Here is an 11499-nt window from a genome sequence, read left to right on the forward strand (position 1 = left end):
GGCCACATTTTCTGCTGCATCAAGTATAGGATGAGAATTATCCTTGGTTCTTCTTTTGCTGTTGATATATTTATAAAAGGATTTTTTATTCTTTTACTGCAGTGGCAGATTTCAAGTTGGGCTTTTGCCTTCCTAACTTCTTCCCTGCATACCTTAGCTACTTCTTTGTAATCTCCCCAAGTAACCTGTCCCTTCTTTCAGAGGACATAGGCTCTCATTTTCTCCCTGAGTCTCAACAGTAGTTCCTGGCTTGTATACACGGGTCGTCTACCCCTACAGCTTGCCTTACGGCACTCACGGACAGCCTGTTCTTGTGCCTTTAAGATTTCCATCTTGAGGAGCATCTAGGCTTCCTGGACCCCTTTACCCTTAAGAAGCAAGAGTCTTTAGTCTTGTTATGTGGTAGAAGTTGCTAATAATCAGAAACTCAGTTACATGTAATTTAATGTATCTGTTAAGATTTTTGTAGTAGAGAAAAAAAGATGCTACAGCCAATTTGCAATAAATTGATCAGTTTGAATGTGACAGTAGCTATATTTTAAATCATTATTTCACAGCTTGTATGAACACCTTGTTCTCTTCTGGATCCACTTCACAGTTCAGAAACTAACTCCCAAAATGTTAATAGAATTTGTCAATTAATTCTAAATACCTTCTGTAATATAACAGTCAACTTTGACTAATCTCCTTCTGGTTTGATATCTTGAGTCCAGTCCAAGAAAACAAGCCTTGGCTTGTTGACTTTAGGAGGTCTTGGATCTATTTTATTAAAACTAATAGAGCTTGGATATAAACAGACAGGAACAAGAGACAAGATTTCTTCATAGCTGGCTTTACACAAAGAAATAATTTGATTCAAATTGAAAACAAAGAGCACAATGAATCACACACTTGGATAGGCATATTTTTCCTTAATGTGCCAACTTTGTGCTTAGTTAAACTGTATCCTTGTACAGTGCTCTTTTTTTTTTTTTTTTTTTTTTTTTTTTTTTTACTCTGATTCAAAAGATGAGAAGTAGGGATTGTGTGGCTTTAAACAGTCCTGTTAAATGAGCATGAGAATACAGGACTCATTTTCTCTGCTGTGATACCAGTGTAAATTCTATTCTTTACTTTCAGATATCTACCTTGAATTAATTGCTTTGCAGTGAGCAAACTTATTCTGACAGAGATTAGAGGATGAGGAATGCAGAGTTATTGACATGCCTTTAATGGATTGTATGGCTTTTGATTCATAGACATAGCTTTTGTCCTTAGAGGCTAGCAAGAAGCACTGAATCTTCATGTCCTTATTCTTCAATGAATGTGCTATTTGTTATCATAGAAAGTTTCCATTAACACTAACACTTTCTTTTTCTTCACTTATTTTTTCTTTTCCAAAAAACAACCTGGATGGGCCACTTTCGAAAAGGGACTGTGAATCACATGCACTTTCTTGCAACTCTAATACAGATATCTTCACTGTGGACATGGGGAACTTAAGATATGGTTTTTTTACATTCTGTCTCACTTGTCAGAACAAGTTTTTATGCTTGTTAGAAGTCCTCTTCAGTGATTAGGAATTCAGTGTGAAAAACTTGAGGCTCAGAACCTATGGAAAATAACATTTCTAAATTACAGGCAGAAAATTTTCTTTATTGGATTCAACTGTTAAACATGATTTTCTATACTCAGATTTCAACAAAACCAGAGGGACTGTGCAATATTCCTGTTTTTTTTATATGCAAAACAAACAATTCATTAGGCTATTATGATTGCAGCTACGGTGATACCAGTACTGATAGTCTAAATTATCTAATATTTAAAGAAAGAGAGTAATGCACTTAATGTTGATACACAAATGGTGTTATGCTCACTTCTTTATTCCCCTCTGGGTCTTTCGGTAAATGTTAACAATTTTATTTAAGAAGATGAGTAGATGGTAGAAGGCTGCAATAACTTGCCAGCATCTGAGTTCTTCATTGATATGATTTTGGTGATAGGAATTTCTTTTTTCTCATACTCATTTCCGGTTCAAGTCATTTTTGTGCATTTTCTTTCACTTGATCATTCTTCCTTCACTGATCAACAAATTCTATTTTATGATGAAGTTTTACTGTACATAACAGGTTTTACATATGTACTTGTTCTTTTTTCCCCTCTAAAAGGCATGAAGGCTTTTAAGCCATACTCTCAAAATGCATTCATAACTGAGTGTAGAAGCACAGCTAATTGTAAATTTAATCTTCAACAATTTTCGCATTTCTATGAAAAAGGTTTTTTTCTTTAAATAAGAGTTTTCAAATGAAAAAAAATTACTACAGAAATTCCCATTAGCCCATTTAGCACTAGAAACTTGCTCATTTATAAGAGTTTTTGACTTCCTTCCTGCGTGGCATGAATCCAATAATGTTCCAGAGGCAAATGTCACGACACAGCAATTTCTTAGATTAAAACTAAAAGTTTAGTCTGATCAGTACCTGGATCAACATACACATTTTTGGAATGAGGCTTTTATCACCAACTTTCCCAGTGAAATTTCCAACAAACATTTCATTTTAAAAACTAGCTAGCGTGCACTTTAGCTAACTAGATAGTTCAGTTAACATTTCAGTTAGTCTGAGCTGGTACTTTTTTAAGTGATCAGAAATCTAACTTATAGTTAGGTAATTTTGAACTCCTTCAAAAATCCGTATGAAATATTTTGTTCTATTGACATATGTGGGAGGCATGTGTTGCAGGGTGTCGATTGTTCCAGCACAGTTCCATGAGTAATAAGTTGGAGAGTCCCACAGAACCACATCCCAAGAAAAGAGGAAGGGGGAAAAGTAGGGAGATGATTCTAAAAATTAAACAGCAGCAATGAGCTGAGGGAGAAAATTAGTTTGCAAAATATGATATTGGAATGCAAGATAACACAATATAATACAGTATAATTGTAATTTAAGCCAATAAATCAAATAAAATGAAAGAGTGTGTCCAAAAACCAAAGGCCTTACTCTAATGCTGAAGGGAAGATGTCTAGGGAGCACACTGCAGAGACGAAGAGAAAGAAGAAAGGGAAGTCTCATGACTCCCAAATAGTCTGATCTTTCCCTCTTATTGAAAAAGAAAAATGGAACAGTGAAGATGCGACTGTTGTTCTCTGCTATGAAAGCTACCCTGGAACTATTGATAAACCACAGTACTGGAGCACTAGCTCTTTAACTCCCAGTGCACTACATAATGTTATGACCCTGGTAAACACAAACCTAGCAAAAACAGTTCCACAGAGAAGTTCGCTTTTTCCAGTTGCTGGGAAGACCCAAACCGCTTTTCCCAAAGTGTCCTTCACATGTACTGCAGGGACCTTATCTCCCTCTACAGTATGTTGGGAGCTAGATTGGGTGGGACAATCTGAACTGATAGGTCCAAATGTTGACCAGCCAGATGGCTTCTGCTGAATATATCTCCCAATGATTAAACGGGTGGTTCTGCCACCCATTTCTTTCAACATAGTATTTAACAACCCACTGTGTTCAATTTTACCAGAAGCTGGAGTGTGACAGGGGATATGATAAACCTACTCAATGCCATGATCTTTGGTCCAAGCATTTACAAGAGAATTTTTGTAAGGAGTCCCATTATCTGACTCAATTCTTTCTGGGGTGCCATGTCACCACAGGACTTGTTTCTCAAGACCTAATATGGTGTTTTGAGTTGTAGCATGGGGTACTGCACATGTTTCAAGCCACAAAGTGGTTACTTCTACCATGGTAAAGAAGTAGTGCTTAGCATTGTGGTTTTGTGGCAAGGTGATATAATCAACTTGCCATGCCTCTCCATATTTACACTTTTGCCATTGCCCTTCCACCAAGAGGAATTTCATCCTCTTGGCTTGTTTAATTGCTGTGCACGTTTCACAGTCATGAATAACCTGTGCAATAGCATCCGTACTTTAGTTTGTCTCTCCATCTCTGGCTCACTTACATGTTGAGTCTCTTCCTTGATGGCCTGAGGTTTGATGGTTCCATCAAGCTGGAAATAATTCATCCTTAAAATAATTGTGATTTAACTTATTTCTTAATTAAAAGATCTATTTTAGATTGATCATTTTATTAGTTCTGAAGGTCTTCAGGTTGGTTCAGTTATATTATTGCATATAGAATTGTATCACTAGTGAAGTACTCATGTTCAAGTTTCAGTACACCAGTACCAAGGGTGAAAGTTATGATGAAGTTCATTGCATAGAATCTATACTATTCTCCACATATCAGGAAATTGTTCTGCACTCTGAATCTCAAGCTGAAACTCCAATGTGTAATCTGTTCATAGAGTATATCAGATAGACTGGGGGAGCAGGCAGAACAATTTTGGCTTAATAAGCTTGTACCACAGAAATACTCAAGCAATTTGCAAACTTGGAAAGACCTTTTATTTCAATTTTACTTTCAGATCCAATTTTACTTTCCATAAAATCATCTTGATTTTGAACAATCTTAATGCTCCACTAATGAGCAGAAAGCTGACAAATAACGATATATCAAAACTTGATGTAATGCTCTGTTATTAACTGATAAAACATTAAAAATACAGAAATAACTGAATTGACATGCATAATAATAATAATAAACTTTTTATTTAAAATCTGCTAACAAATGGCAGAGGAAACATTGAAGTTCATAAATATCCAATCAGCTTCTACTGCTCTCTAGTAGGACAAAATTGAAGCAACCAGATAAGAAAAAAAAAAGAAAAAAAAAAGCAAAAAAAAAAAAAAAAAAAAGCTGCATAAATATTTCTTTGAGTAAGTGATCAAGGTATCTGATCTAAAATTCATGAGTTCACATCCTCTGTTTCTTCTGCTATCTATATTCTCTTCTTCTATTACCACTATGAGATAAGGGTAATTGCCTAGTACAGAGAAGATGTTTCCTTCGTATTTTGAGACAGTGAATGAAAGGGAATGAAAGTAAACATAGATTCTGAATTTGTTTTCAGTCCATAGACAGGGTCCATAAATTCTGTTTTGTAGAAATGGCTATAACCCATCAAATTCCATTCTCACTACTATTTGTATTATCTGGGGAGCAATTTTCCTGAAATCAATACTGAGATTGGAACCTTAAATAATATTTTGTTCATGGTGGCAACATTTTATCTTTCTTTAACTTTGTGGAGATTAAAATAATAGATACTCTTATCCCAAGGTGGTTCATAAAAGTAAGGTTTTCTCATTTTTAAAAAACATGAAGTACTGAATGCATTGTGTACACAAAATTCAAAAGGTTTATTGGACTTGGGAGATAAGTATATTCTATTTCACTCTAGTTGCTCTTCTCTATAATAGAAGAATTTCATCAAGAACTTCATTGCATCTGGATTAATAATTAGTTGTACAAGTGTAACCAACATCATGGCCATGGCCTTTAGAGTAATTTCATTTCATAACGTATCATCCATCTGAACTTTTTTTTTTGAGGTACAATGTTATTAAACTCTGGATATATTTTTTGAATTATATTAAGAAGAAAAGGAGTAATCACAAACAAATTTTAATTCCAAGATTTTCTCATCCAAAATATTTGTAATATCTGACACTCACAGATTTGGGTAACATTTCTGGGATAGTGAGATGTCTGTAAAGGACTGAAATAGTCTTTTACAATATTTTCTTGAGGCAGAGATTAAGAAAATTAGAACCTTTATGACACAGCTTCCATTTCTTATGAACAAATTTAAACAAAAATCTGATTTTTATGGCCAAATTTTATTCTAGTGGCCATCAGTATCACTACCAAAGTATCTGTAGTCAGAGGAAGCAGTGCTGTAGATTTGAAGAATAAGCTTAATGTGTCATATAGTTTGTTTCACATTATGATGAGTTAAAATGCTTTGGACTCAGAGATAACCAATTTTCACTTTTGTCACAAAGGCCAGGAAAAGTACTTAAACTATTTATTGGCTCTTAAGTCTTGAGAAGTCTTGAAAAAAGCAAGAATTTTACTTATTTTACTTCACTTTAGTTCACTTTAAGATTTAAACTACTATTCTCATCTTTTGTTTTCTTCTCTGTTTCTGTTCAAATGTATAACTATGCATTCCTTACAAGTGTGTTCTTAATATGTAAGATTATGAAATTATCACATCTAAGAGAACTCTGGATAAAGCCATTGACTTAACAGCAACCTAATCCGTCAAAGGCAAATGTTTAGAAAAGTGGTTATCATACTTTGTGTAAAAAAATAAACAAGAAATAATTTTTTTCATTGATTTACCTATTTCCAGATTAACAACTTTTATAACAAAAAGAGAATAACTAGGTGCAGTGCAATTGTCAGATCACAGCCTAAGCTGATGGTTGAGCACCAAGCAAGAAGGCACCGCTGACCCAAGGAACTCATGTGCAAACAATGCACCTGAGTGACCAGAAGGGACGGGGCCTAGATCCACTGCTCCTCACCCTCATTTAAGTGTTAGCAGCCAAGGGAGTAGCATTTCAGAGGATAGGGATTGCACTTCTCTTGAGCTGTCACTGGTTGTTGGAAGGGGTGAGCTAATGTTCCTTCTTCATTACCTCTTATTTCTTCACAGTGCCTGTATCCCATTCAAAGGCACTGTTATCAGTTTCTTTTATCATGCAGTAAGATTTGTAGGCAGTACTAGAGCCATATTAAAAAATATGTTCTATAGCAAGGACAACTTGTTTCTTGTCTAACCTGTTTCTATTCAATAAATATTATGTTACAGTCATAGGCTCTGCAAGCGTAGTAAGAGCTGGAAATTAGTGAGCTAAAATACTGGAGATATACCTTCTTGGTAAGTAAAGAAGAAATTCAAGATACTAATTTAAACAAATGTAGTAAAACACGTGTTCAGAATTTTAATTGCTGTTGCCTGAGGTCCTCACTCATTCTTAAGGAGGGTAAAAGATTTTCTAATGGAAGAATTAAATAATGAAGACATTGGTATCATACCTAAAGAAGAGCTATAACAGAGAATTACTCTAAAAACATTCCACATATAAAAGAATATCCTAAGCAGCTTGACAGGAAAAAAAAAAAAAAAAAAAAAAAAAAAAAAAGAGAATTTTTGATTTAGAGTGGTATGCATTTAATAAGCAATGTCTACTTTTGCCAAACAGCAGTCATTTCAGAGAAAAAAAACAAAACAAAAACAAAACAAAAACATTAAAATGGTGTGCTTTTTCTTGCTATCTTGAGTCTTCCATCAGTTCTTAACAATAATGTTTTCACATTCTCAGTTTATTAACAACAGATCTAAAAAGATCAAGGAGAAGCAGCAGAGCCCTTAAATCTCTCAGATCAGTGACCCTGTAATTCCCCTGACAGCTCTGAATATTCTAATGGGCCCCATCTGATCACAAGCACATCAACACAGGTTACACTTTCATCATACATTGATAATGGTTGCATTCAATCTCACCTTATCATGTAAAATATTTAGGGTATTTAAAGCTCTACAGCATAAGTGTAATGAAGTACAGGCAATTAATAGAAGAAAATCTTCTGCTCTGCATTTATTTATCACATTTTCCCCACATCAATGTTTTTCATTGTTCTTTATAAAAACAACTGAATATGTCTAATGTAATCCAGTGAAGCCTATATACATTTTTTCTCTCAAACTTCCATAAAGATTTGTTTCCTTTTGCACTTTACTGTTGTGTTATTTCTTTTCTTCCTAGTTCTAAATATATATATATATTTCTGCAATGTTCTCATGGGGAAATAATCAAAGAAAGTTTACTTACTGTTCCCTTTAAAATATGTGAAATATCCATGGCGAAGTTGAAGTATCTCATTTTTTTTTTTCCAAAGAAAATCTGCTTAATAAAAGCTAAATAACATTGTGATTACTCTCTAAATGAATATGAATGACTTGATAAATAATTTTTGGTAGTGCCACATTTAATTACACATTTTATAGAACATAAATAGTGAAGTATGTAAGCAAAGGAAAAACAAGAATACCATAGCACCAGCATGTGGCCTGCAAATATTACACTATAAAAAACTTTAAATGAAAATATTTAATAGAGGAAAAAAGCTCTCAATAATGCTTTGAATTATTAGTGCTGTTTTTACAGATCATTTATTCTTTTTAAAGAGTCACTGATACGAGTGCAGTAATAAAGAGTCTGATTTCCTGTACATACCTGAAGAAACAGCTGGTCCTGAGGCAGGTTCATGAATCTCATTTCTGTGCTGGAGTGTTCATCTTTTTAGGTAACAACAATACTCTTTTTTCCCTTAATGAGTGGCATCATGGACCTGCATAGCAATTTGCCAAAGGAATTTTTATCTGTACTGCAATAGGATACATCTTTACTTGCCAAAGAAATAAACAGAAACATGGTGGTATTAACTCTGGGCTCTTACGTGCAAAAAAGCCTGGCTTTCTATTGGATGTTTACTGTTGTTATTTATCCTGCTCCTATTTTCATTTAGTTTCTAATTTCCTCTTGTGCAGTGTAGAACTCATCTTTCATCTTTTGAAGCTTAGCAGTTTGAATTAATCATATAAGTTGTACCAAAACTGTATATGGATTTAATATATTCACTTGTAAACGACAATGAAATAGCAGAAGAGTTACATAGAGTTGCATAGAGTTGGTACGTACCTGTAATGGAATTATTGCCAAGTGAATAGGACAAACAATTGAATGCAAAAGTTATGACATTCAATAATTTTCTGAGCAGTTGGATTGATGAATGGGACATAGTTCAGAATAGCCATAGGCAACTGAAGGAGTAATTCATCCTTGCAGTCTATACTCCTAACTGCATGAGCCACTCATGAACATTGATTTTTTCTTTGTTTCTGTTATCCCAGGCTATGGTTCTCCATCAGTTAGAATCTGATTGTGGTCTCGCTTAATACTTCCCAACTTGTTTTAGCTGTATCCATCTTCTTTTACATCTTGCCACAGCACCTGACATGAAGGATGGGAAAGGAAACATGCTTATGCGGGTGTTTGCTTGTACACATATAGCATGATTCATATCTCACTGAGTCTTAATTCAGTTTCCATGTATGGGCATCTGTCCTGATTTTATGATTTTTGTTATCTGTAATCCAAATCATAGCATCATGTAGCATGCTGGGAGTTAAAGAGTTAATGCTGCAGTTCTGTGGAATGTTGATAGATTGTTCTGGCTTCCTGGTCTCATAAGAAAAGAATGAACTATATCTCAAAGAAGACTTCATAATTCCATTTCTGGTTCAGAGGGAAAGATGAAACTGACTGGGAGTCATGAGATTGTCTCTCTGCCTGCTTTCCTCGGTCTTGCCTTCCTGGCTGTCTTGCCTTAGACAGCATTAGAGAAAGGCCTTTGGTTTTGGGCACTCTCTCTAACTTTTTATTTGACTTGTTAGCTTCAATTCCAATTAGATTCTATTATATTGTATTATCTCACATTCCTCTATCATATTTAGTTAATTAGTTCTCTCCCTTGGCTCATTGCTGCTTTTTTTTTTTTTTTTTCTTGTCCAGGCTCACATCCCTACCTTTTTCCCTTCCCCCTTCCCTTTTTCCCAGAGCGAAGGACAGTAGGTCTCTTCGTCCCCTGTCACAGAGCTAGGCCAAAACATGACAGCATCTAATAACATCTATGATACTTTGGGCATCCAAAATTTCTAAAGAGAACCTTGAAAAGTGCCATGTAGTATATAAAATATCCTAGAAGGATAAATGCCATATGTAAAGGATTAGGAAAATAAAAATTCAGTTATCAATGTCTAAGCACTTAGTGTTTGTGTTGCATTATCAGCTGGAGAATCTACAATAGTAGTATTCAAAGAAATGAGAATTTGGTACAATCTTTCAAATGACTTTCCCTTCTCAGCATAAGAGACTTAATGTTTATATTTTTTCACTGTAAAAAATCACCAACTTCAGCCTGTCATTGGAAAAAATAAACTGAAAATTTAAAAATACGATAGGCTAATGGTAAGATTAGAACTCAGACACTAGTAGTTTTATAAGGACTAGAAAACTACAACTGCTTTCTTCAGGTTTGTTTGAGTATGATTGGCTTTAATGATAACAAAAGTGCAAGTGTTCCCAGGAAGCTTTCAGTACCTTACTACAGTACTTGTAAGTACTTTCTTTCCTCTTTCTAAACAGTTATTTTTCTGAAATTTCTAAGACTTGAGACTTCTTCTCTTTGTAAGCATATGATTGGTTAGAAAACTGCCATAAGGTTTTTCACGAACTTGCATGGCCTCAGTAGTGAAGCTTATCAGGATTGCTCTGGCTGATCTTTTCCTGATATGCCTGCAGCTTATTTTTAAGTGGTTTGGTTGGTATGTGTCTTGCATATTTACTTCTTATGTGTCTTTATGAAGTTGCAGTCATAGAAACATGTGAGATCTAACTGTATCCAACTGGAGGTTTTCATGTCGTAGCTAGAAAACTTAAGGAGAGGGAATTAGGTAAATTAAATGGATTAAGTAAATCAAAGTATAAAGTATTTGACAATTTTTTCCTCAAACTCAAGAAATAGTTTTTGTCAGGCATGTGAAGGAGATAAAACAAAAGCTGAGCTAGTAGCACGAATAAATTCAGAAAGAATATAATAAGTAAATTAAGAAATAAAAATCTAAACAACAAAAAATATGGCCCCATTTACAGAAGTTAAAAAAAAGTATGAATAAAGATAAATAATGCTAAATTAATCCAACTGAAAGATCTTGTAAATATTTTAAATATAATTCAGTGGCTTCCAGACATAGAAGTGAAAACAAAATAAGGATATATTCAGGAAGAATTGACCAGGTGTGAAAGTTTGCCAGAACTAAAGGAAGCTTTAACAGTATAAGAGTTTCTGTTGGATACTAATGGAAATAAACACATGGAAAAAGAACTTACTATGTTCTGTGTACATTAGAAAAGGGTTAATTGAGATAGAGTAGGTGACAAAACTCTTACAAATAACTTGAATTGTAGGGATGGAGCAAAGCACTTTATAGGTACTTTTGTTTGCTTTTGCATGATGTAATGGGAAAAAAGTTGAACGTATGTAAGTGAAGAAGAAAACTGATCTAAGGAAGCTCAATCATGTTACTACAATCTCAAAAACATGCCAGGCTTTTAAATAATATTGAAGGGAAAAATAAATACAGAGAAGTTTAAGTGGAATTCTTCAAAACTGACATTCATATTCAGACTGAATTGTAATTACAGAATGTTAAACGCTTCTGAGAAAACAAAGCTAGAAGGCAATATTCGTGGAGAACAAGACTGCATAAACAGTTGAAGAACTATGAAAAAAGCCTGAGGACTTTTCATGATATAATTGATTATTAGCCTTCATTAAACATAACAAGAGATATATTACTTGCCAATATATATTTCTTTTCAATATGATAAAAATAGCCTACACCTAGCTACTCATATCCAAAGGCATAATTTCTCTGCATGAAACTCTAAGTATGGTGCAGTCAATACCCTGTAAAACGTCTGCAATAAAAAAAGGATGAGCATGCATACGTACACAAATCAAAATAAGGTTATCC

This window comes from Lagopus muta, chromosome 2 (assembly GCF_023343835.1).
Source record: "Lagopus muta isolate bLagMut1 chromosome 2, bLagMut1 primary, whole genome shotgun sequence".
In the NCBI taxonomy this organism is placed as follows: Eukaryota; Metazoa; Chordata; class Aves; order Galliformes; family Phasianidae; genus Lagopus; species Lagopus muta.